The 27,768-nt window shown below is 42.1% G+C and overlaps 1 long non-coding RNA gene across 1 annotated transcript; it reads right to left on the reverse strand.

The window, feature by feature from the left end:
• Positions 1 to 235: 235 nt before the first annotated feature.
• LOC141576116 (uncharacterized) lies at positions 236 to 27,183 on the reverse strand. Its single transcript, XR_012504347.1, has 6 exons — positions 26,650 to 27,183; positions 21,376 to 21,944; positions 16,102 to 16,670; positions 10,828 to 11,396; positions 5,555 to 6,123; positions 236 to 849 (listed from the first exon to the last, which is right to left on the reverse strand). It is a non-coding gene; the product is annotated as an uncharacterized LOC141576116 (long non-coding RNA).
• Positions 27,184 to 27,768: the final 585 nt, after the last annotated feature.

Raw genomic sequence — 27,768 nt, forward strand, 5'->3', positions numbered from 1 at the left:
GGGTGAATGGATATTACACAAACATGAGTATCCTTGAGTGGGTCTCTGTGTACTGTGAACTGTTAGAAAGTTTAAAGAGGTGTGAATCCATAAACTGAACATGGACACACTTCCCTCCGTTTGTACTGTGTATACAGATCTGAACAAAAGGAAAGAGGGAAGAGAAAAGGACCATGGGACCCTTGTGGATAGAATCACATTTCCCTTAGGAAACTCTCGTCTAATGCAGCATCAAACCCAAAATGGACTTGATGCATCAACCACTGTGGATGGCAGTTACCGGTTGGATTCCAGGTGGAATGTTGGTGTGTACCACGAGGAATGTTGCGGCTGGAGAATCCAAGGTAACTGGGCAGATTTCTGTGGGTGGATCAGTTTGATGGTGGGTCTGCTTCCATATGTGGGGATTGGCTTAAGTCTTTTTTTCGGGAAGTTGAGTAAGTTCGAGAAACTGATGCTGCCCAGAGTCCTTAGTTCACGGGTCAGTTTCCAGAATCTGAAAGGGCAGACAGTGGAAGATCTGCCTGTCATCAGCTTACTGGAGAGGCTCCGAGGTATTTTCAGACTTGCCCAGTCCTTTTTATATCGACTTTATGGGAGACACGGATAAAAGCTGCAGAAAACGTGGCTGCAAGGATTGAGGAGATGTGCGAACACATTGATGAAAGTTGTTCTTCTACAGTGGAGAATATCGGCATGGAGATATCTCTAGAGCATACCAGGCTCGAAAGACATTCATGAGACCTACTGAACCTCGGTGATACTGGCAGAAACATACGGAGTATCAAGGTACCCTTGAGAAAGTTACTCGATTCTCTGCTCCAGGAACGGGTCCAAGATTCGTGACGTCTAAAAGAGAAGAGATGGCAGAGATGATAAAAGTGCTCATGTTCATGGAAGAGGTCGTGAGATACCACACATCCCAAGGGGCATTTACGAATCATACAGACCGAAATGCACCAAGCCCTGGTAAGCTTATTCCCAAGTTTGTGGCTAGCTATCAATCACATGCTCTTCCCTCCACTGCACTCAGGCATCCATTTCAAAGTATCAGAACCTGAGCTGTAATGAATCCAGTAGGAGGAGAGCAAGCCCGTACTAGAATCAGAGTTCCTCCACCTTCACACTCGGTGAACAACTGTGAACTCAATAAAGGTCAAATACTCTCGACTAAAATACAGAGGAATTGAATACTTAGCTCACACAAAGAAATGATGACCTTCCCCTAGATTCAGGAAATGCTGGGTTTATGTATTCTTTGGGCTGAAAAGAGTGTGGGAAGTGAGGGGAATCTTTGAATGAACTTGAATATGTATTAGGCCTCAGTTTTTCAATACAGTACAGGAAAATATTAGAAGTCAGATTGTGAGCTTAAATGTAAATGTCGCCAAACACATTAAAGACACATATTTTGTGGACTGTCTTCCCTTCCGTCATTCCCCGGGTTCAGTATATCTTGGAGGTGTAGTCTTGGCTGTGTTAAATTCCTTTACCCAACATGGTCGTATGATTAAGCCTTCTCAGCACTGATAGAAGAACACCTGGTTCTCAATAGCCTAGCATAGCTGCAGCAGGTTTCTCATAGTTAAATGCCTCTAGGTGCTTTTGGAATCAAGCCTAAATGTGTATATTCTGTTTAGATTTTCTTGTATATTCCTAGATAGGAATGTTACCCCTCGAAATGCCAACATTGCCTAGTATGTGTCATTGGGGGTAAAGGGCACCACATGCACAAGGGAAACCCAGGTTGGGGGTTATTTCATGTTTCCAATAGGTATTTCATTGTTCCTTTTGTTGTTGGAGGCTTCAAGAGAAAAGAGTTGGCATGTCCCCTTCAAGCTTTTGGACTGCTATTTTACATTGAGACTGTCTGTTTTTTTCCTTAGAGCTGACAAAATGTTACAGAAATTGTCAAGTCTGGCTTTTGGTTGATTTGGTAATTTTCAAAAACTATCTTCACTTTCATATAAATCCCACAACAAGTAAATCGATAATATTAACCTTCTAAAAGACTGCAACTGCCTTATCAACATAATGTCAAAGCTGGTGTCTTCGGACAAACCCTCCGAACATGGCTGTAAAGAAAACGGAGCTAAACTAATATCCAATTTCTGTGAATTATTTGTTGAAAGTGTTGATTTATCGATGCCCAGTAGGAAGAGAACCAGTGCAAACTGCTCTCACTTGCTCCCATACACAAAACTTTGTAAAAATACAATCACCCTGCCCTTGGCACAGGACACTTGCGGAAGAGTGGTCTGTTACTTTCAAAGACAGGATGAGGCCTCAGAAAACCTGGAAGCAGGAAAAGGTAAAGGAGAGAATGGAAAAGAGTGCAGGGTCGGACCTGTGGTAATGGAGAATCAAAGGTGTAACTCTGTTATCCTTGGAAGCAATCTCTCAAGCGGGCAGCAGGCATGGGATTGAAGGTGATGCGCTGAGTATTAGCAGAGTGCACAGCAGATGCTTGGCTGACAGAACTCAAAGAAATCAGCTCAAAATATCCCCACAATTGAATCTGAGACCAAGATCCGAGCTGCCAAATCTGAGCTAGCAGAGGCAGCGGAAAAAGATGGATAGGGCTACGGATGATGGCTCTCACAGAACTCAGGGATCTAGAGTGCGTTGTGGGTTTTGGTGGGTACTTTCAAGAAAGCAAAGATAAATGTGACCTCAGTGAGACAGCAACCGCACTGGCTCGTGAGGTTGAATTTATCGATATGTCCTATGGCCACATCCACTGCATCTGCAGGTCCAGGGTCCAATTTGACATTTTGACAATAGAGCACCTGTGGGGCTCAATCAGAGGAATCATGCATCTGGTCTGATTGTTCCAGGGGGCGTTGGGTTTGAAATCAGTATTAAAAGATTTAGGATCCGCTACGTTCTTAACCTGGATTTGGATTACAGTCTGGTTTGAGGCAGAGGATGCGGAACAGCTCTGTGGTTGCCTTCGTGAACGCATGACTCAAGCATGAGAGAACTAGGAAGAGAGGTCAAAGTCCACAGCATGAGAAGATGAAGCATTTCTTACAGCATTATCACCCAAATGCAGATGCTACATTTTGGACGGCACTGAAAGTATACTGCAACGAGGACACATAGGTCGGTCTGCCGGATCATCCCAGCAGGCCCTGATGTATGACATCCATTCATATGCTTCCACTGGTGTTTCTGTAGACAGAGAATATCTGGGAAAAACTGGTAACATTGGGACATTCCCATGGCAGTAGAAAGTACAAGCGTACTCTCTGTTGGCTGTTTTCGAGACATTTCAAAATGACATACAGAAGAATGCAGAGCTGAAAACTTATAGAAGCTTCATTTCCACTAGAGGAAATGCAATGTGCCCTTTCAGAATTGTGAGATTAGTGTAATAAAAACGAGGTTTTACTAACTGAATCATTATGGTGTTTTCATCACATCAAAGGCAACACCAGGATTTAGAAATATATCAGACAACAAACACAGGAACAGGGCATGGCATCAAGGTCTAGGGAAAATTATCCACACAAAATACCATGTAATTGCGTACACCAAAGTGTCTAAAGTTTGCACTTAACCAAGCCCTATAAGTCTATGTTAGATACATTATAGAACTTGAACTGTCGTGTAAAAGAAGTAGAATAAAAGAAACAGGAAGTACCATTTTCAGTTCCAAAGAGATTGAAGACCCAAAAAGAAAGCTTTCAAACAACTAGACGGCAAAACGTTACCAGAGCAAGCTCTGAAAATAGATGTGAAGAAAACACTGATGAACAACAGTGCCTCAGAATCACAAAAGGCAGAATACCAGAAAAGGGGAAGAGAAACTCTAAAGATGAACACAATAATATCAGAAAACTCAATGGATGAGATGAAAACTGGGCTCAAGTCAATCCTAAGCAGACTATATAATGCAGAGGGACTCGAGAATGACTGTGAGGAAAGAGGAACAGAAATCCCTCGACCAGAAGAAGACACAGAAAAGCAAGTGCAAACCAATGCTAACATCACTGTTGAATCCTGGATTAAGAAAAAGCAGGTAAGAGAAGGACTCATAGGTTTCCCAAATGGAAAAGCAAGAGATAAAATAACAAATACTGAAAAGGAATTTACAGAAAAATCAGAAAGAAACTTGTGAAAGCCAAGAAAGTATCATCTCTACGAATTCAGGAAGTACACATCATCCAAAAGAGGTGGAATACCAATAGACCAAACTGCAGCTATAGAATTCAAGAAAAAATTCATGATCATCCCAGTGATGTAAAATGCACCTCGACGAAAGCAACTTAGTCACAACAGAACCTCCAGAGGGGTTTCAGCTGATATCTCGGCAGAAATTTTGCAGCACTGGGAGGAGTGCCAGGACATAGACCATATCCTGAATGAGATAAAGCTGCAATATAGGGTAGCCTATGCCAAATGACCGCCGTTTATAACAACGGCAGAGCTAGGGAAATTCACTGACCGGCAAACCTGAAAAGAATTCAGCAGTTTGAGACTGATCGTAAAACAAAAATTGAGAATCCTACCCTGAGTAGAAAAGCTGCAAGATGAAATGGAAATATCAAAACCATTATTGCAAATGCAAGAAGAGCCTGAGTTGCAAAGAAGTAAGAAGAAGAAGGCAAGTAGGACATCAAAATCCTAAAGATGGGAGAGGGTAGCAGGATATCATAGGTGATTTTAAGCACTATCTTAAGTGAATCAGCTTACATGATTGTCTGTCTGAAGCAAAAGAAGAGATGCATGGCCTAATGTGTTTGCAAAACATACAAACAATCAGACAAAGAAACAAACACCAAAAGGTTACAGTTGGCTGACATATACCAAAAAACCATGAATATTGTAAACACTATACTCAAAATGATGTCAAAGATCATTCAGCACGCATCGACCCAGTATCGCGGCTAGCATGTACTCAAAACACTAGTATTCAGAAAACAGATGCGTTCATTACTCTTCATAGATACTGATCCAGAAGTGCATATCGTGACCCAACACAAATGACGGTTTTGAATAAGTGTGGGTCATAGAACGGGATATAGTCTTATATGTCTTCCAACAGAATGAATGAATGCCATATTCTACGCTTCGTAGGAAAGAAATGGCATAAGCCTATAACAAAGACAAGTAGCTCTGCGAAATTGTACAAAGTGCAAAAGAGACAGACAGGAAAGTGCACGTTGGGATTGGTTTCATTTCTAGGAATTTCAGCCCCATGAAACAAATGGATCCATGTTCTGAGAGTGTGGGTGATTCAGAAGAAAGCAACAGAAGGATATGTAATCTGGGTGAATGGATATTACACAAACATGAGTATCCTTGAGTGGGTCTCTGTGTACTGTGAACTGTTAGAAAGTTTAAAGAGGTGTGAATCCATAAACTGAACATGGACACACTTCCCTCCGTTTGTACTGTGTATACAGATCTGAACAAAAGGAAAGAGGGAAGAGAAAAGGACCATGGGACCCTTGTGGATAGAATCACATTTCCCTTAGGAAACTCTCGTCTAATGCAGCATCAAACCCAAAATGGACTTGATGCATCAACCACTGTGGATGGCAGTTACCGGTTGGATTCCAGGTGGAATGTTGGTGTGTACCACGAGGAATGTTGCGGCTGGAGAATCCAAGGTAACTGGGCAGATTTCTGTGGGTGGATCAGTTTGATGGTGGGTCTGCTTCCATATGTGGGGATTGGCTTAAGTCTTTTTTTCGGGAAGTTGAGTAAGTTCGAGAAACTGATGCTGCCCAGAGTCCTTAGTTCACGGGTCAGTTTCCAGAATCTGAAAGGGCAGACAGTGGAAGATCTGCCTGTCATCAGCTTACTGGAGAGGCTCCGAGGTATTTTCAGACTTGCCCAGTCCTTTTTATATCGACTTTATGGGAGACACGGATAAAAGCTGCAGAAAACGTGGCTGCAAGGATTGAGGAGATGTGCGAACACATTGATGAAAGTTGTTCTTCTACAGTGGAGAATATCGGCATGGAGATATCTCTAGAGCATACCAGGCTCGAAAGACATTCATGAGACCTACTGAACCTCGGTGATACTGGCAGAAACATACGGAGTATCAAGGTACCCTTGAGAAAGTTACTCGATTCTCTGCTCCAGGAACGGGTCCAAGATTCGTGACGTCTAAAAGAGAAGAGATGGCAGAGATGATAAAAGTGCTCATGTTCATGGAAGAGGTCGTGAGATACCACACATCCCAAGGGGCATTTACGAATCATACAGACCGAAATGCACCAAGCCCTGGTAAGCTTATTCCCAAGTTTGTGGCTAGCTATCAATCACATGCTCTTCCCTCCACTGCACTCAGGCATCCATTTCAAAGTATCAGAACCTGAGCTGTAATGAATCCAGTAGGAGGAGAGCAAGCCCGTACTAGAATCAGAGTTCCTCCACCTTCACACTCGGTGAACAACTGTGAACTCAATAAAGGTCAAATACTCTCGACTAAAATACAGAGGAATTGAATACTTAGCTCACACAAAGAAATGATGACCTTCCCCTAGATTCAGGAAATGCTGGGTTTATGTATTCTTTGGGCTGAAAAGAGTGTGGGAAGTGAGGGGAATCTTTGAATGAACTTGAATATGTATTAGGCCTCAGTTTTTCAATACAGTACAGGAAAATATTAGAAGTCAGATTGTGAGCTTAAATGTAAATGTCGCCAAACACATTAAAGACACATATTTTGTGGACTGTCTTCCCTTCCGTCATTCCCCGGGTTCAGTATATCTTGGAGGTGTAGTCTTGGCTGTGTTAAATTCCTTTACCCAACATGGTCGTATGATTAAGCCTTCTCAGCACTGATAGAAGAACACCTGGTTCTCAATAGCCTAGCATAGCTGCAGCAGGTTTCTCATAGTTAAATGCCTCTAGGTGCTTTTGGAATCAAGCCTAAATGTGTATATTCTGTTTAGATTTTCTTGTATATTCCTAGATAGGAATGTTACCCCTCGAAATGCCAACATTGCCTAGTATGTGTCATTGGGGGTAAAGGGCACCACATGCACAAGGGAAACCCAGGTTGGGGTTATTTCATGTTTCCAATAGGTATTTCATTGTTCCTTTTGTTGTTGGAGGCTTCAAGAGAAAAGAGTTGGCATGTCCCCTTCAAGCTTTTGGACTGCTATTTTACATTGAGACTGTCTGTTTTTTTCCTTAGAGCTGACAAAATGTTACAGAAATTGTCAAGTCTGGCTTTTGGTTGATTTGGTAATTTTCAAAAACTATCTTCACTTTCATATAAATCCCACAACAAGTAAATCGATAATATTAACCTTCTAAAAGACTGCAACTGCCTTATCAACATAATGTCAAAGCTGGTGTCTTCGGACAAACCCTCCGAACATGGCTGTAAAGAAAACGGAGCTAAACTAATATCCAATTTCTGTGAATTATTTGTTGAAAGTGTTGATTTATCGATGCCCAGTAGGAAGAGAAGCAGTGCAAACTGCTCTCACTTGCTCCCATACACAAAACTTTGTAAAAATACAATCACCCTGCCCTTGGCACAGGACACTTGCGGAAGAGTGGTCTGTTACTTTCAAAGACAGGATGAGGCCTCAGAAAACCTGGAAGCAGGAAAAGGTAAAGGAGAGAATGGAAAAGAGTGCAGGGTCGGACCTGTGGTAATGGAGAATCAAAGGTGTAACTCTGTTATCCTTGGAAGCAATCTCTCAAGCGGGCAGCAGGCATGGGATTGAAGGTGATGCGCTGAGTATTAGCAGAGTGCACAGCAGATGCTTGGCTGACAGAACTCAAAGAAATCAGCTCAAAATATCCCCACAATTGAATCTGAGACCAAGATCCGAGCTGCCAAATCTGAGCTAGCAGAGGCAGCGGAAAAAGATGGATAGGGCTACGGATGATGGCTCTCACAGAACTCAGGGATCTAGAGTGCGTTGTGGGTTTTGGTGGGTACTTTCAAGAAAGCAAAGATAAATGTGACCTCAGTGAGACAGCAACCGCACTGGCTCGTGAGGTTGAATTTATCGATATGTCCTATGGCCACATCCACTGCATCTGCAGGTCCAGGGTCCAATTTGACATTTTGACAATAGAGCACCTGTGGGGCTCAATCAGAGGAATCATGCATCTGGTCTGAGTGTTCCAGGGGGCGTTGGGTTTGAAATCAGTATTAAAAGATTTAGGATCCGCTACGTTCTTAACCTGGATTTGGATTACAGTCTGGTTTGAGGCAGAGGATGCGGAACAGCTCTGTGGTTGCCTTCGTGAACGCATGACTCAAGCATGAGAGAACTAGGAAGAGAGGTCAAAGTCCACAGCATGAGAAGATGAAGCATTTCTTACAGCATTATCACCCAAATGCAGATGCTACATTTTGGACGGCACTGAAAGTATACTGCAACGAGGACACATAGGTCGGTCTGCCGGATCATCCCAGCAGGCCCTGAAGTATGACATCCATTCATATGCTTCCACTGGTGTTTCTGTAGACAGAGAATATCTGGGAAAAACTGGTAACATTGGGACATTCCCATGGCAGTAGAAAGTACAAGCGTACTCTCTGTTGGCTGTTTTCGAGACATTTCAAAATGACATACAGAAGAATGCAGAGCTGAAAACTTATAGAAGCTTCATTTCCACTAGAGGAAATGCAATGTGCCCTTTCAGAATTGTGAGATTAGTGTAATAAAAACGAGGTTTTACTAACTGAAACATTATGGTGTTTTCATCACATCAAAGGCAACACCAGGATTTAGAAATATACCAGACAACAAACACAGGAACAGGGCATGGCATCAAGGTCTAGGGAAAATTATCCACACAAAATACCATGTAATTGCGTACACCAAAGTGTCTAAAGTTTGCACTTAACCAAGCCCTATAAGTCTATGTTAGATACATTATAGAACTTGAACTGTCGTGTAAAAGAAGTAGAATAAAAGAAACAGGAAGTACCATTTTCAGTTCCAAAGAGATTGAAGACCCAAAAAGAAAGCTTTCAAACAACTAGACGGCAAAACGTTACCAGAGCAAGCTCTGAAAATAGATGTGAAGAAAACACTGATGAACAACAGTGCCTCAGAATCACAAAAGGCAGAATACCAGAAAAGGGGAAGAGAAACTCTAAAGATGAACACAATAATATCAGAAAACTCAATGGATGAGATGAAAACTGGGCTCAAGTCAATCCTAAGCAGACTATATAATGCAGAGGGACTCGAGAATGACTGTGAGGAAAGAGGAACAGAAATCCCTCGACCAGAAGAAGACACAGAAAAGCAAGTGCAAACCAATGCTAACATCACTGTTGAATCCTGGATTAAGAAAAAGCAGGTAAGAGAAGGACTCATAGGTTTCCCAAATGGAAAAGCAAGAGATAAAATAACAAATACTGAAAAGGAATTTACAGAAAAATCAGAAAGAAACTTGTGAAAGCCAAGAAAGTATCATCTCTACGAATTCAGGAAGTACACATCATCCAAAAGAGGTGGAATACCAATAGACCAAACTGCAGCTATAGAATTCAAGAAAAAATTCATGATCATCCCAGTGATGTAAAATGCACCTCGACGAAAGCAACTTAGTCACAACAGAACCTCCAGAGGGGTTTCAGCTGATATCTCGGCAGAAATTTTGCAGCACTGGGAGGAGTGCCAGGACATAGACCATATCCTGAATGAGATAAAGCTGCAATATAGGGTAGCCTATGCCAAATGACCGCCGTTTATAACAACGGCAGAGCTAGGGAAATTCACTGACCGGCAAACCTGAAAAGAATTCAGCAGTTTGAGACTGATCGTAAAACAAAAATTGAGAATCCTACCCTGAGTAGAAAAGCTGCAAGATGAAATGGAAATATCAAAACCATTATTGCAAATGCAAGAAGAGCCTGAGTTGCAAAGAAGTAAGAAGAAGAAGGCAAGTAGGACATCAAAATCCTAAAGATGGGAGAGGGTAGCAGGATATCATAGGTGATTTTAAGCACTATCTTAAGTGAATCAGCTTACATGATTGTCTGTCTGAAGCAAAAGAAGAGATGCATGGCCTAATGTGTTTGCAAAACATACAAACAATCAGACAAAGAAACAAACACCAAAAGGTTACAGTTGGCTGACATATACCAAAAAACCATGAATATTGTAAACACTATACTCAAAATGATGTCAAAGATCATTCAGCACGCATCGACCCAGTATCGCGGCTAGCATGTACTCAAAACACTAGTATTCAGAAAACAGATGCGTTCATTACTCTTCATAGATACTGATCCAGAAGTGCATATCGTGACCCAACACAAATGACGGTTTTGAATAAGTGTGGGTCATAGAACGGGATATAGTCTTATATGTCTTCCAACAGAATGAATGAATGCCATATTCTACGCTTCGTAGGAAAGAAATGGCATAAGCCTATAACAAAGACAAGTAGCTCTGCGAAATTGTACAAAGTGCAAAAGAGACAGACAGGAAAGTGCACGTTGGGATTGGTTTCATTTCTAGGAATTTCAGCCCCATGAAACAAATGGATCCATGTTCTGAGAGTGTGGGTGATTCAGAAGAAAGCAACAGAAGGATATGTAATCTGGGTGAATGGATATTACACAAACATGAGTATCCTTGAGTGGGTCTCTGTGTACTGTGAACTGTTAGAAAGTTTAAAGAGGTGTGAATCCATAAACTGAACATGGACACACTTCCCTCCGTTTGTACTGTGTATACAGATCTGAACAAAAGGAAAGAGGGAAGAGAAAAGGACCATGGGACCCTTGTGGATAGAATCACATTTCCCTTAGGAAACTCTCGTCTAATGCAGCATCAAACCCAAAATGGACTTGATGCATCAACCACTGTGGATGGCAGTTACCGGTTGGATTCCAGGTGGAATGTTGGTGTGTACCACGAGGAATGTTGCGGCTGGAGAATCCAAGGTAACTGGGCAGATTTCTGTGGGTGGATCAGTTTGATGGTGGGTCTGCTTCCATATGTGGGGATTGGCTTAAGTCTTTTTTTCGGGAAGTTGAGTAAGTTCGAGAAACTGATGCTGCCCAGAGTCCTTAGTTCACGGGTCAGTTTCCAGAATCTGAAAGGGCAGACAGTGGAAGATCTGCCTGTCATCAGCTTACTGGAGAGGCTCCGAGGTATTTTCAGACTTGCCCAGTCCTTTTTATATCGACTTTATGGGAGACACGGATAAAAGCTGCAGAAAACGTGGCTGCAAGGATTGAGGAGATGTGCGAACACATTGATGAAAGTTGTTCTTCTACAGTGGAGAATATCGGCATGGAGATATCTCTAGAGCATACCAGGCTCGAAAGACATTCATGAGACCTACTGAACCTCGGTGATACTGGCAGAAACATACGGAGTATCAAGGTACCCTTGAGAAAGTTACTCGATTCTCTGCTCCAGGAACGGGTCCAAGATTCGTGACGTCTAAAAGAGAAGAGATGGCAGAGATGATAAAAGTGCTCATGTTCATGGAAGAGGTCGTGAGATACCACACATCCCAAGGGGCATTTACGAATCATACAGACCGAAATGCACCAAGCCCTGGTAAGCTTATTCCCAAGTTTGTGGCTAGCTATCAATCACATGCTCTTCCCTCCACTGCACTCAGGCATCCATTTCAAAGTATCAGAACCTGAGCTGTAATGAATCCAGTAGGAGGAGAGCAAGCCCGTACTAGAATCAGAGTTCCTCCACCTTCACACTCGGTGAACAACTGTGAACTCAATAAAGGTCAAATACTCTCGACTAAAATACAGAGGAATTGAATACTTAGCTCACACAAAGAAATGATGACCTTCCCCTAGATTCAGGAAATGCTGGGTTTATGTATTCTTTGGGCTGAAAAGAGTGTGGGAAGTGAGGGGAATCTTTGAATGAACTTGAATATGTATTAGGCCTCAGTTTTTCAATACAGTACAGGAAAATATTAGAAGTCAGATTGTGAGCTTAAATGTAAATGTCGCCAAACACATTAAAGACACATATTTTGTGGACTGTCTTCCCTTCCGTCATTCCCCGGGTTCAGTATATCTTGGAGGTGTAGTCTTGGCTGTGTTAAATTCCTTTACCCAACATGGTCGTATGATTAAGCCTTCTCAGCACTGATAGAAGAACACCTGGTTCTCAATAGCCTAGCATAGCTGCAGCAGGTTTCTCATAGTTAAATGCCTCTAGGTGCTTTTGGAATCAAGCCTAAATGTGTATATTCTGTTTAGATTTTCTTGTATATTCCTAGATAGGAATGTTACCCCTCGAAATGCCAACATTGCCTAGTATGTGTCATTGGGGGTAAAGGGCACCACATGCACAAGGGAAACCCAGGTTGGGGGTTATTTCATGTTTCCAATAGGTATTTCATTGTTCCTTTTGTTGTTGGAGGCTTCAAGAGAAAAGAGTTGGCATGTCCCCTTCAAGCTTTTGGACTGCTATTTTACATTGAGACTGTCTGTTTTTTTCCTTAGAGCTGACAAAATGTTACAGAAATTGTCAAGTCTGGCTTTTGGTTGATTTGGTAATTTTCAAAAACTATCTTCACTTTCATATAAATCCCACAACAAGTAAATCGATAATATTAACCTTCTAAAAGACTGCAACTGCCTTATCAACATAATGTCAAAGCTGGTGTCTTCGGACAAACCCTCCGAACATGGCTGTAAAGAAAACGGAGCTAAACTAATATCCAATTTCTGTGAATTATTTGTTGAAAGTGTTGATTTATCGATGCCCAGTAGGAAGAGAAGCAGTGCAAACTGCTCTCACTTGCTCCCATACACAAAACTTTGTAAAAATACAATCACCCTGCCCTTGGCACAGGACACTTGCGGAAGAGTGGTCTGTTACTTTCAAAGACAGGATGAGGCCTCAGAAAACCTGGAAGCAGGAAAAGGTAAAGGAGAGAATGGAAAAGAGTGCAGGGTCGGACCTGTGGTAATGGAGAATCAAAGGTGTAACTCTGTTATCCTTGGAAGCAATCTCTCAAGCGGGCAGCAGGCATGGGATTGAAGGTGATGCGCTGAGTATTAGCAGAGTGCACAGCAGATGCTTGGCTGACAGAACTCAAAGAAATCAGCTCAAAATATCCCCACAATTGAATCTGAGACCAAGATCCGAGCTGCCAAATCTGAGCTAGCAGAGGCAGCGGAAAAAGATGGATAGGGCTACGGATGATGGCTCTCACAGAACTCAGGGATCTAGAGTGCGTTGTGGGTTTTGGTGGGTACTTTCAAGAAAGCAAAGATAAATGTGACCTCAGTGAGACAGCAACCGCACTGGCTCGTGAGGTTGAATTTATCGATATGTCCTATGGCCACATCCACTGCATCTGCAGGTCCAGGGTCCAATTTGACATTTTGACAATAGAGCACCTGTGGGGCTCAATCAGAGGAATCATGCATCTGGTCTGAGTGTTCCAGGGGGCGTTGGGTTTGAAATCAGTATTAAAAGATTTAGGATCCGCTACGTTCTTAACCTGGATTTGGATTACAGTCTGGTTTGAGGCAGAGGATGCGGAACAGCTCTGTGGTTGCCTTCGTGAACGCATGACTCAAGCATGAGAGAACTAGGAAGAGAGGTCAAAGTCCACAGCATGAGAAGATGAAGCATTTCTTACAGCATTATCACCCAAATGCAGATGCTACATTTTGGACGGCACTGAAAGGATACTGCAACGAGGACACATAGGTCGGTCTGCCGGATCATCCCAGCAGGCCCTGAAGTATGACATCCATTCATATGCTTCCACTGGTGTTTCTGTAGACAGAGAATATCTGGGAAAAACTGGTAACATTGGGACATTCCCATGGCAGTAGAAAGTACAAGCGTACTCTCTGTTGGCTGTTTTCGAGACATTTCAAAATGACATACAGAAGAATGCAGAGCTGAAAACTTATAGAAGCTTCATTTCCACTAGAGGAAGTGCAATGTGCCCTTTCAGAATTGTGAGATTAGTGTAATAAAAACGAGGTTTTACTAACTGAAACATTATGGTGTTTTCATCACATCAAAGGCAACACCAGGATTTAGAAATATACCAGACAACAAACACAGGAACAGGGCATGGCATCAAGGTCTAGGGAAAATTATCCACACAAAATACCATGTAATTGCGTACACCAAAGTGTCTAAAGTTTGCACTTAACCAAGCCCTATAAGTCTATGTTAGATACATTATAGAACTTGAACTGTCGTGTAAAAGAAGTAGAATAAAAGAAACAGGAAGTACCATTTTCAGTTCCAAAGAGATTGAAGACCCAAAAAGAAAGCTTTCAAACAACTAGACGGCAAAACGTTACCAGAGCAAGCTCTGAAAATAGATGTGAAGAAAACACTGATGAACAACAGTGCCTCAGAATCACAAAAGGCAGAATACCAGAAAAGGGGAAGAGAAACTCTAAAGATGAACACAATAATATCAGAAAACTCAATGGATGAGATGAAAACTGGGCTCAAGTCAATCCTAAGCAGACTATATAATGCAGAGGGACTCGAGAATGACTGTGAGGAAAGAGGAACAGAAATCCCTCGACCAGAAGAAGACACAGAAAAGCAAGTGCAAACCAACGCTAACATCACAGTTGAATCCTGGATTAAGAAAAAGCAGGTAAGAGAAGGAATCATAGGTTTCCCAAATGGAAAAGCAAGAGATAAAATAACAAATACTGAAAAGGAATTTACAGAAAAATCAGAAAGAAACTTGTGAAAGCCAAGAAAGTATCATCTCTACGAATTCAGGAAGTACACATCATCCAAAAGAGGTGGAATACCAATAGACCAAACTGCAGCTATAGAATTCAAGAAAAAATTCATGATCATCCCAGTGATGTAAAATGCACCTCGACGAAAGCAACTTAGTCACAACAGAACCTCCAGAGGGGTTTCAGCTGATATCTCGGCAGAAATTTTGCAGCACTGGGAGGAGTGCCAGGACATAGACCATATCCTGAATGAGATAAAGCTGCAATATAGGGTAGCCTATGCCAAATGACCGCCGTTTATAACAACGGCAGAGCTAGGGAAATTCACTGACCGGCAAACCTGAAAAGAATTCAGCAGTTTGAGACTGATCGTAAAACAAAAATTGAGAATCCTACCCTGAGTAGAAAAGCTGCAAGATGAAATGGAAATATCAAAACCATTATTGCAAATGCAAGAAGAGCCTGAGTTGCAAAGAAGTAAGAAGAAGAAGGCAAGTAGGACATCAAAATCCTAAAGATGGGAGAGGGTAGCAGGATATCATAGGTGATTTTAAGCACTATCTTAAGTGAATCAGCTTACATGATTGTCTGTCTGAAGCAAAAGAAGAGATGCATGGCCTAATGTGTTTGCAAAACATACAAACAATCAGACAAAGAAACAAACACCAAAAGGTTACAGTTGGCTGACATATACCAAAAAACCATGAATATTGTAAACACTATACTCAAAATGATGTCAAAGATCATTCAGCACGCATCGACCCAGTATCGCGGCTAGCATGTACTCAAAACACTAGTATTCAGAAAACAGATGCGTTCATTACTCTTCATAGATACTGATCCAGAAGTGCATATCGTGACCCAACACAAATGACGGTTTTGAATAAGTGTGGGTCATAGAACGGGATATAGTCTTATATGTCTTCCAACAGAATGAATGAATGCCATATTCTACGCTTCGTAGGAAAGAAATGGCATAAGCCTATAACAAAGACAAGTAGCTCTGCGAAATTGTACAAAGTGCAAAAGAGACAGACAGGAAAGTGCACGTTGGGATTGGTTTCATTTCTAGGAATTTCAGCCCCATGAAACAAATGGATCCATGTTCTGAGAGTGTGGGTGATTCAGAAGAAAGCAACAGAAGGATATGTAATCTGGGTGAATGGATATTACACAAACATGAGTATCCTTGAGTGGGTCTCTGTGTACTGTGAACTGTTAGAAAGTTTAAAGAGGTGTGAATCCATAAACTGAACATGGACACACTTCCCTCCGTTTGTACTGTGTATACAGATCTGAACAAAAGGAAAGAGGGAAGAGAAAAGGACCATGGGACCCTTGTGGATAGAATCACATTTCCCTTAGGAAACTCTCGTCTAATGCAGCATCAAACCCAAAATGGACTTGATGCATCAACCACTGTGGATGGCAGTTACCGGTTGGATTCCAGGTGGAATGTTGGTGTGTACCACGAGGAATGTTGCGGCTGGAGAATCCAAGGTAACTGGGCAGATTTCTGTGGGTGGATCAGTTTGATGGTGGGTCTGCTTCCATATGTGGGGATTGGCTTAAGTCTTTTTTTCGGGAAGTTGAGTAAGTTCGAGAAACTGATGCTGCCCAGAGTCCTTAGTTCACGGGTCAGTTTCCAGAATCTGAAAGGGCAGACAGTGGAAGATCTGCCTGTCATCAGCTTACTGGAGAGGCTCCGAGGTATTTTCAGACTTGCCCAGTCCTTTTTATATCGACTTTATGGGAGACACGGATAAAAGCTGCAGAAAACGTGGCTGCAAGGATTGAGGAGATGTGCGAACACATTGATGAAAGTTGTTCTTCTACAGTGGAGAATATCGGCATGGAGATATCTCTAGAGCATACCAGGCTCGAAAGACATTCATGAGACCTACTGAACCTCGGTGATACTGGCAGAAACATACGGAGTATCAAGGTACCCTTGAGAAAGTTACTCGATTCTCTGCTCCAGGAACGGGTCCAAGATTCGTGACGTCTAAAAGAGAAGAGATGGCAGAGATGATAAAAGTGCTCATGTTCATGGAAGAGGTCGTGAGATACCACACATCCCAAGGGGCATTTACGAATCATACAGACCGAAATGCACCAAGCCCTGGTAAGCTTATTCCCAAGTTTGTGGCTAGCTATCAATCACATGCTCTTCCCTCCACTGCACTCAGGCATCCATTTCAAAGTATCAGAACCTGAGCTGTAATGAATCCAGTAGGAGGAGAGCAAGCCCGTACTAGAATCAGAGTTCCTCCACCTTCACACTCGGTGAACAACTGTGAACTCAATAAAGGTCAAATACTCTCGACTAAAATACAGAGGAATTGAATACTTAGCTCACACAAAGAAATGATGACCTTCCCCTAGATTCAGGAAATGCTGGGTTTATGTATTCTTTGGGCTGAAAAGAGTGTGGGAAGTGAGGGGAATCTTTGAATGAACTTGAATATGTATTAGGCCTCAGTTTTTCAATACAGTACAGGAAAATATTAGAAGTCAGATTGTGAGCTTAAATGTAAATGTCGCCAAACACATTAAAGACACATATTTTGTGGACTGTCTTCCCTTCCGTCATTCCCCGGGTTCAGTATATCTTGGAGGTGTAGTCTTGGCTGTGTTAAATTCCTTTACCCAACATGGTCGTATGATTAAGCCTTCTCAGCACTGATAGAAGAACACCTGGTTCTCAATAGCCTAGCATAGCTGCAGCAGGTTTCTCATAGTTAAATGCCTCTAGGTGCTTTTGGAATCAAGCCTAAATGTGTATATTCTGTTTAGATTTTCTTGTATATTCCTAGATAGGAATGTTACCCCTCGAAATGCCAACATTGCCTAGTATGTGTCATTGGGGGTAAAGGGCACCACATGCACAAGGGAAACCCAGGTTGGGGGTTATTTCATGTTTCCAATAGGTATTTCATTGTTCCTTTTGTTGTTGGAGGCTTCAAGAGAAAAGAGTTGGCATGTCCCCTTCAAGCTTTTGGACTGCTATTTTACATTGAGACTGTCTGTTTTTTTCCTTAGAGCTGACAAAATGTTACAGAAATTGTCAAGTCTGGCTTTTGGTTGATTTGGTAATTTTCAAAAACTATCTTCACTTTCATATAAATCCCACAACAAGTAAATCGATAATATTAACCTTCTAAAAGACTGCAACTGCCTTATCAACATAATGTCAAAGCTGGTGTCTTCGGACAAACCCTCCGAACATGGCTGTAAAGAAAACGGAGCTAAACTAATATCCAATTTCTGTGAATTATTTGTTGAAAGTGTTGATTTATCGATGCCCAGTAGGAAGAGAAGCAGTGCAAACTGCTCTCACTTGCTCCCATACACAAAACTTTGTAAAAATACAATCACCCTGCCCTTGGCACAGGACACTTGCGGAAGAGTGGTCTGTTACTTTCAAAGACAGGATGAGGCCTCAGAAAACCTGGAAGCAGGAAAAGGTAAAGGAGAGAATGGAAAAGAGTGCAGGGTCGGACCTGTGGTAATGGAGAATCAAAGGTGTAACTCTGTTATCCTTGGAAGCAATCTCTCAAGCGGGCAGCAGGCATGGGATTGAAGGTGATGCGCTGAGTATTAGCAGAGTGCACAGCAGATGCTTGGCTGACAGAACTCAAAGAAATCAGCTCAAAATATCCCCACAATTGAATCTGAGACCAAGATCCGAGCTGCCAAATCTGAGCTAGCAGAGGCAGCGGAAAAAGATGGATAGGGCTACGGATGATGGCTCTCACAGAACTCAGGGATCTAGAGTGCGTTGTGGGTTTTGGTGGGTACTTTCAAGAAAGCAAAGATAAATGTGACCTCAGTGAGACAGCAACCGCACTGGCTCGTGAGGTTGAATTTATCGATATGTCCTATGGCCACATCCACTGCATCTGCAGGTCCAGGGTCCAATTTGACATTTTGACAATAGAGCACCTGTGGGGCTCAATCAGAGGAATCATGCATCTGGTCTGAGTGTTCCAGGGGGCGTTGGGTTTGAAATCAGTATTAAAAGATTTAGGATCCGCTACGTTCTTAACCTGGATTTGGATTACAGTCTGGTTTGAGGCAGAGGATGCGGAACAGCTCTGTGGTTGCCTTCGTGAACGCATGACTCAAGCATGAGAGAACTAGGAAGAGAGGTCAAAGTCCACAGCATGAGAAGATGAAGCATTTCTTACAGCATTATCACCCAAATGCAGATGCTACATTTTGGACGGCACTGAAAGTATACTGCAACGAGGACACATAGGTCGGTCTGCCGGATCATCCCAGCAGGCCCTGAAGTATGACATCCATTCATATGCTTCCACTGGTGTTTCTGTAGACAGAGAATATCTGGGAAAAACTGGTAACATTGGGACATTCCCATGGCAGTAGAAAGTACAAGCGTACTCTCTGTTGGCTGTTTTCGAGACATTTCAAAATGACATACAGAAGAATGCAGAGCTGAAAACTTATAGAAGCTTCATTTCCACTAGAGGAAATGCAATGTGCCCTTTCAGAATTGTGAGATTAGTGTAATAAAAACGAGGTTTTACTAACTGAAACATTATGGTGTTTTCATCACATCAAAGGCAACACCAGGATTTAGAAATATACCAGACAACAAACACAGGAACAGGGCATGGCATCAAGGTCTAGGGAAAATTATCCACACAAAATACCATGTAATTGCGTACACCAAAGTGTCTAAAGTTTGCACTTAACCAAGCCCTATAAGTCTATGTTAGATACATTATAGAACTTGAACTGTCGTGTAAAAGAAGTAGAATAAAAGAAACAGGAAGTACCATTTTCAGTTCCAAAGAGATTGAAGACCCAAAAAGAAAGCTTTCAAACAACTAGACGGCAAAACGTTACCAGAGCAAGCTCTGAAAATAGATGTGAAGAAAACACTGATGAACAACAGTGCCTCAGAATCACAAAAGGCAGAATACCAGAAAAGGGGAAGAGAAACTCTAAAGATGAACACAATAATATCAGAAAACTCAATGGATGAGATGAAAACTGGGCTCAAGTCAATCCTAAGCAGACTATATAATGCAGAGGGACTCGAGAATGACTGTGAGGAAAGAGGAACAGAAATCCCTCGACCAGAAGAAGACACAGAAAAGCAAGTGCAAACCAATGCTAACATCACTGTTGAATCCTGGATTAAGAAAAAGCAGGTAAGAGAAGGACTCATAGGTTTCCCAAATGGAAAAGCAAGAGATAAAATAACAAATACTGAAAAGGAATTTACAGAAAAATCAGAAAGAAACTTGTGAAAGCCAAGAAAGTATCATCTCTACGAATTCAGGAAGTACACATCATCCAAAAGAGGTGGAATACCAATAGACCAAACTGCAGCTATAGAATTCAAGAAAAAATTCATGATCATCCCAGTGATGTAAAATGCACCTCGACGAAAGCAACTTAGTCACAACAGAACCTCCAGAGGGGTTTCAGCTGATATCTCGGCAGAAATTTTGCAGCACTGGGAGGAGTGCCAGGACATAGACCATATCCTGAATGAGATAAAGCTGCAATATAGGGTAGCCTATGCCAAATGACCGCCGTTTATAACAACGGCAGAGCTAGGGAAATTCACTGACCGGCAAACCTGAAAAGAATTCAGCAGTTTGAGACTGATCGTAAAACAAAAATTGAGAATCCTACCCTGAGTAGAAAAGCTGCAAGATGAAATGGAAATATCAAAACCATTATTGCAAATGCAAGAAGAGCCTGAGTTGCAAAGAAGTAAGAAGAAGAAGGCAAGTAGGACATCAAAATCCTAAAGATGGGAGAGGGTAGCAGGATATCATAGGTGATTTTAAGCACTATCTTAAGTGAATCAGCTTACATGATTGTCTGTCTGAAGCAAAAGAAGAGATGCATGGCCTAATGTGTTTGCAAAACATACAAACAATCAGACAAAGAAACAAACACCAAAAGGTTACAGTTGGCTGACATATACCAAAAAACCATGAATATTGTAAACACTATACTCAAAATGATGTCAAAGATCATTCAGCACGCATCGACCCAGTATCGCGGCTAGCATGTACTCAAAACACTAGTATTCAGAAAACAGATGCGTTCATTACTCTTCATAGATACTGATCCAGAAGTGCATATCGTGACCCAACACAAATGACGGTTTTGAATAAGTGTGGGTCATAGAACGGGATATAGTCTTATATGTCTTCCAACAGAATGAATGAATGCCATATTCTACGCTTCGTAGGAAAGAAATGGCATAAGCCTATAACAAAGACAAGTAGCTCTGCGAAATTGTACAAAGTGCAAAAGAGACAGACAGGAAAGTGCACGTTGGGATTGGTTTCATTTCTAGGAATTTCAGCCCCATGAAACAAATGGATCCATGTTCTGAGAGTGTGGGTGATTCAGAAGAAAGCAACAGAAGGATATGTAATCTGGGTGAATGGATATTACACAAACATGAGTATCCTTGAGTGGGTCTCTGTGTACTGTGAACTGTTAGAAAGTTTAAAGAGGTGTGAATCCATAAACTGAACATGGACACACTTCCCTCCGTTTGTACTGTGTATACAGATCTGAACAAAAGGAAAGAGGGAAGAGAAAAGGACCATGGGACCCTTGTGGATAGAATCACATTTCCCTTAGGAAACTCTCGTCTAATGCAGCATCAAACCCAAAATGGACTTGATGCATCAACCACTGTGGATGGCAGTTACCGGTTGGATTCCAGGTGGAATGTTGGTGTGTACCACGAGGAATGTTGCGGCTGGAGAATCCAAGGTAACTGGGCAGATTTCTGTGGGTGGATCAGTTTGATGGTGGGTCTGCTTCCATATGTGGGGATTGGCTTAAGTCTTTTTTTCGGGAAGTTGAGTAAGTTCGAGAAACTGATGCTGCCCAGAGTCCTTAGTTCACGGGTCAGTTTCCAGAATCTGAAAGGGCAGACAGTGGAAGATCTGCCTGTCATCAGCTTACTGGAGAGGCTCCGAGGTATTTTCAGACTTGCCCAGTCCTTTTTATATCGACTTTATGGGAGACACGGATAAAAGCTGCAGAAAACGTGGCTGCAAGGATTGAGGAGATGTGCGAACACATTGATGAAAGTTGTTCTTCTACAGTGGAGAATATCGGCATGGAGATATCTCTAGAGCATACCAGGCTCGAAAGACATTCATGAGACCTACTGAACCTCGGTGATACTGGCAGAAACATACGGAGTATCAAGGTACCCTTGAGAAAGTTACTCGATTCTCTGCTCCAGGAACGGGTCCAAGATTCGTGACGTCTAAAAGAGAAGAGATGGCAGAGATGATAAAAGTGCTCATGTTCATGGAAGAGGTCGTGAGATACCACACATCCCAAGGGGCATTTACGAATCATACAGACCGAAATGCACCAAGCCCTGGTAAGCTTATTCCCAAGTTTGTGGCTAGCTATCAATCACATGCTCTTCCCTCCACTGCACTCAGGCATCCATTTCAAAGTATCAGAACCTGAGCTGTAATGAATCCAGTAGGAGGAGAGCAAGCCCGTACTAGAATCAGAGTTCCTCCACCTTCACACTCGGTGAACAACTGTGAACTCAATAAAGGTCAAATACTCTCGACTAAAATACAGAGGAATTGAATACTTAGCTCACACAAAGAAATGATGACCTTCCCCTAGATTCAGGAAATGCTGGGTTTATGTATTCTTTGGGCTGAAAAGAGTGTGGGAAGTGAGGGGAATCTTTGAATGAACTTGAATATGTATTAGGCCTCAGTTTTTCAATACAGTACAGGAAAATATTAGAAGTCAGATTGTGAGCTTAAATGTAAATGTCGCCAAACACATTAAAGACACATATTTTGTGGACTGTCTTCCCTTCCGTCATTCCCCGGGTTCAGTATATCTTGGAGGTGTAGTCTTGGCTGTGTTAAATTCCTTTACCCAACATGGTCGTATGATTAAGCCTTCTCAGCACTGATAGAAGAACACCTGGTTCTCAATAGCCTAGCATAGCTGCAGCAGGTTTCTCATAGTTAAATGCCTCTAGGTGCTTTTGGAATCAAGCCTAAATGTGTATATTCTGTTTAGATTTTCTTGTATATTCCTAGATAGGAATGTTACCCCTCGAAATGCCAACATTGCCTAGTATGTGTCATTGGGGGTAAAGGGCACCACATGCACAAGGGAAACCCAGGTTGGGGGTTATTTCATGTTTCCAATAGGTATTTCATTGTTCCTTTTGTTGTTGGAGGCTTCAAGAGAAAAGAGTTGGCATGTCCCCTTCAAGCTTTTGGACTGCTATTTTACATTGAGACTGTCTGTTTTTTTCCTTAGAGCTGACAAAATGTTACAGAAATTGTCAAGTCTGGCTTTTGGTTGATTTGGTAATTTTCAAAAACTATCTTCACTTTCATATAAATCCCACAACAAGTAAATCGATAATATTAACCTTCTAAAAGACTGCAACTGCCTTATCAACATAATGTCAAAGCTGGTGTCTTCGGACAAACCCTCCGAACATGGCTGTAAAGAAAACGGAGCTAAACTAATATCCAATTTCTGTGAATTATTTGTTGAAAGTGTTGATTTATCGATGCCCAGTAGGAAGAGAAGCAGTGCAAACTGCTCTCACTTGCTCCCATACACAAAACTTTGTAAAAATACAATCACCCTGCCCTTGGCACAGGACACTTGCGGAAGAGTGGTCTGTTACTTTCAAAGACAGGATGAGGCCTCAGAAAACCTGGAAGCAGGAAAAGGTAAAGGAGAGAATGGAAAAGAGTGCAGGGTCGGACCTGTGGTAATGGAGAATCAAAGGTGTAACTCTGTTATCCTTGGAAGCAATCTCTCAAGCGGGCAGCAGGCATGGGATTGAAGGTGATGCGCTGAGTATTAGCAGAGTGCACAGCAGATGCTTGGCTGACAGAACTCAAAGAAATCAGCTCAAAATATCCCCACAATTGAATCTGAGACCAAGATCCGAGCTGCCAAATCTGAGCTAGCAGAGGCAGCGGAAAAAGATGGATAGGGCTACGGATGATGGCTCTCACAGAACTCAGGGATCTAGAGTGCGTTGTGGGTTTTGGTGGGTACTTTCAAGAAAGCAAAGATAAATGTGACCTCAGTGAGACAGCAACCGCACTGGCTCGTGAGGTTGAATTTATCGATATGTCCTATGGCCACATCCACTGCATCTGCAGGTCCAGGGTCCAATTTGACATTTTGACAATAGAGCACCTGTGGGGCTCAATCAGAGGAATCATGCATCTGGTCTGAGTGTTCCAGGGGGCGTTGGGTTTGAAATCAGTATTAAAAGATTTAGGATCCGCTACGTTCTTAACCTGGATTTGGATTACAGTCTGGTTTGAGGCAGAGGATGCGGAACAGCTCTGTGGTTGCCTTCGTGAACGCATGACTCAAGCATGAGAGAACTAGGAAGAGAGGTCAAAGTCCACAGCATGAGAAGATGAAGCATTTCTTACAGCATTATCACCCAAATGCAGATGCTACATTTTGGACGGCACTGAAAGGATACTGCAACGAGGACACATAGGTCGGTCTGCCGGATCATCCCAGCAGGCCCTGAAGTATGACATCCATTCATATGCTTCCACTGGTGTTTCTGTAGACAGAGAATATCTGGGAAAAACTGGTAACATTGGGACATTCCCATGGCAGTAGAAAGTACAAGCGTACTCTCTGTTGGCTGTTTTCGAGACATTTCAAAATGACATACAGAAGAATGCAGAGCTGAAAACTTATAGAAGCTTCATTTCCACTAGAGGAAGTGCAATGTGCCCTTTCAGAATTGTGAGATTAGTGTAATAAAAACGAGGTTTTACTAACTGAAACATTATGGTGTTTTCATCACATCAAAGGCAACACCAGGATTTAGAAATATACCAGACAACAAACACAGGAACAGGGCATGGCATCAAGGTCTAGGGAAAATTATCCACACAAAATACCATGTAATTGCGTACACCAAAGTGTCTAAAGTTTGCACTTAACCAAGCCCTATAAGTCTATGTTAGATACATTATAGAACTTGAACTGTCGTGTAAAAGAAGTAGAATAAAAGAAACAGGAAGTACCATTTTCAGTTCCAAAGAGATTGAAGACCCAAAAAGAAAGCTTTCAAACAACTAGACGGCAAAACGTTACCAGAGCAAGCTCTGAAAATAGATGTGAAGAAAACACTGATGAACAACAGTGCCTCAGAATCACAAAAGGCAGAATACCAGAAAAGGGGAAGAGAAACTCTAAAGATGAACACAATAATATCAGAAAACTCAATGGATGAGATGAAAACTGGGCTCAAGTCAATCCTAAGCAGACTATATAATGCAGAGGGACTCGAGAATGACTGTGAGGAAAGAGGAACAGAAATCCCTCGACCAGAAGAAGACACAGAAAAGCAAGTGCAAACCAACGCTAACATCACAGTTGAATCCTGGATTAAGAAAAAGCAGGTAAGAGAAGGAATCATAGGTTTCCCAAATGGAAAAGCAAGAGATAAAATAACAAATACTGAAAAGGAATTTACAGAAAAATCAGAAAGAAACTTGTGAAAGCCAAGAAAGTATCATCTCTACGAATTCAGGAAGTACACATCATCCAAAAGAGGTGGAATACCAATAGACCAAACTGCAGCTATAGAATTCAAGAAAAAATTCATGATCATCCCAGTGATGTAAAATGCACCTCGACGAAAGCAACTTAGTCACAACAGAACCTCCAGAGGGGTTTCAGCTGATATCTCGGCAGAAATTTTGCAGCACTGGGAGGAGTGCCAGGACATAGACCATATCCTGAATGAGATAAAGCTGCAATATAGGGTAGCCTATGCCAAATGACCGCCGTTTATAACAACGGCAGAGCTAGGGAAATTCACTGACCGGCAAACCTGAAAAGAATTCAGCAGTTTGAGACTGATCGTAAAACAAAAATTGAGAATCCTACCCTGAGTAGAAAAGCTGCAAGATGAAATGGAAATATCAAAACCATTATTGCAAATGCAAGAAGAGCCTGAGTTGCAAAGAAGTAAGAAGAAGAAGGCAAGTAGGACATCAAAATCCTAAAGATGGGAGAGGGTAGCAGGATATCATAGGTGATTTTAAGCACTATCTTAAGTGAATCAGCTTACATGATTGTCTGTCTGAAGCAAAAGAAGAGATGCATGGCCTAATGTGTTTGCAAAACATACAAACAATCAGACAAAGAAACAAACACCAAAAGGTTACAGTTGGCTGACATATACCAAAAAACCATGAATATTGTAAACACTATACTCAAAATGATGTCAAAGATCATTCAGCACGCATCGACCCAGTATCGCGGCTAGCATGTACTCAAAACACTAGTATTCAGAAAACAGATGCGTTCATTACTCTTCATAGATACTGATCCAGAAGTGCATATCGTGACCCAACACAAATGACGGTTTTGAATAAGTGTGGGTCATAGAACGGGATATAGTCTTATATGTCTTCCAACAGAATGAATGAATGCCATATTCTACGCTTCGTAGGAAAGAAATGGCATAAGCCTATAACAAAGACAAGTAGCTCTGCGAAATTGTACAAAGTGCAAAAGAGACAGACAGGAAAGTGCACGTTGGGATTGGTTTCATTTCTAGGAATTTCAGCCCCATGAAACAAATGGATCCATGTTCTGAGAGTGTGGGTGATTCAGAAGAAAGCAACAGAAGGATATGTAATCTGGGTGAATGGATATTACACAAACATGAGTATCCTTGAGTGGGTCTCTGTGTACTGTGAACTGTTAGAAAGTTTAAAGAGGTGTGAATCCATAAACTGAACATGGACACACTTCCCTCCGTTTGTACTGTGTATACAGATCTGAACAAAAGGAAAGAGGGAAGAGAAAAGGACCATGGGACCCTTGTGGATAGAATCACATTTCCCTTAGGAAACTCTCGTCTAATGCAGCATCAAACCCAAAATGGACTTGATGCATCAACCACTGTGGATGGCAGTTACCGGTTGGATTCCAGGTGGAATGTTGGTGTGTACCACGAGGAATGTTGCGGCTGGAGAATCCAAGGTAACTGGGCAGATTTCTGTGGGTGGATCAGTTTGATGGTGGGTCTGCTTCCATATGTGGGGATTGGCTTAAGTCTTTTTTTCGGGAAGTTGAGTAAGTTCGAGAAACTGATGCTGCCCAGAGTCCTTAGTTCACGGGTCAGTTTCCAGAATCTGAAAGGGCAGACAGTGGAAGATCTGCCTGTCATCAGCTTACTGGAGAGGCTCCGAGGTATTTTCAGACTTGCCCAGTCCTTTTTATATCGACTTTATGGGAGACACGGATAAAAGCTGCAGAAAACGTGGCTGCAAGGATTGAGGAGATGTGCGAACACATTGATGAAAGTTGTTCTTCTACAGTGGAGAATATCGGCATGGAGATATCTCTAGAGCATACCAGGCTCGAAAGAAATTCATGAGACCTACTGAACCTCGGTGATACTGGCAGAAACATACGGAGTATCAAGGTACCCTTGAGAAAGTTACTCGATTCTCTGCTCCAGGAACGGGTCCAAGATTCGTGACGTCTAAAAGAGAAGAGATGGCAGAGATGATAAAAGTGCTCATGTTCATGGAAGAGGTCGTGAGATACCACACATCCCAAGGGGCATTTACGAATCATACAGACCGAAATGCACCAAGCCCTGGTAAGCTTATTCCCAAGTTTGTGGCTAGCTATCAATCACATGCTCTTCCCTCCACTGCACTCAGGCATCCATTTCAAAGTATCAGAACCTGAGCTGTAATGAATCCAGTAGGAGGAGAGCAAGCCCGTACTAGAATCAGAGTTCCTCCACCTTCACACTCGGTGAACAACTGTGAACTCAATAAAGGTCAAATACTCTCGACTAAAATACAGAGGAATTGAATACTTAGCTCACACAAAGAAATGATGACCTTCCCCTAGATTCAGGAAATGCTGGGTTTATGTATTCTTTGGGCTGAAAAGAGTGTGGGAAGTGAGGGGAATCTTTGAATGAACTTGAATATGTATTAGGCCTCAGTTTTTCAATACAGTACAGGAAAATATTAGAAGTCAGATTGTGAGCTTAAATGTAAATGTCGCCAAACACATTA

The sequence above is a fragment of the Camelus bactrianus genome, chromosome 36 (genome assembly GCF_048773025.1).
Source record: "Camelus bactrianus isolate YW-2024 breed Bactrian camel chromosome 36, ASM4877302v1, whole genome shotgun sequence".
NCBI classification, from domain to species: domain Eukaryota; kingdom Metazoa; phylum Chordata; class Mammalia; order Artiodactyla; family Camelidae; genus Camelus; species Camelus bactrianus.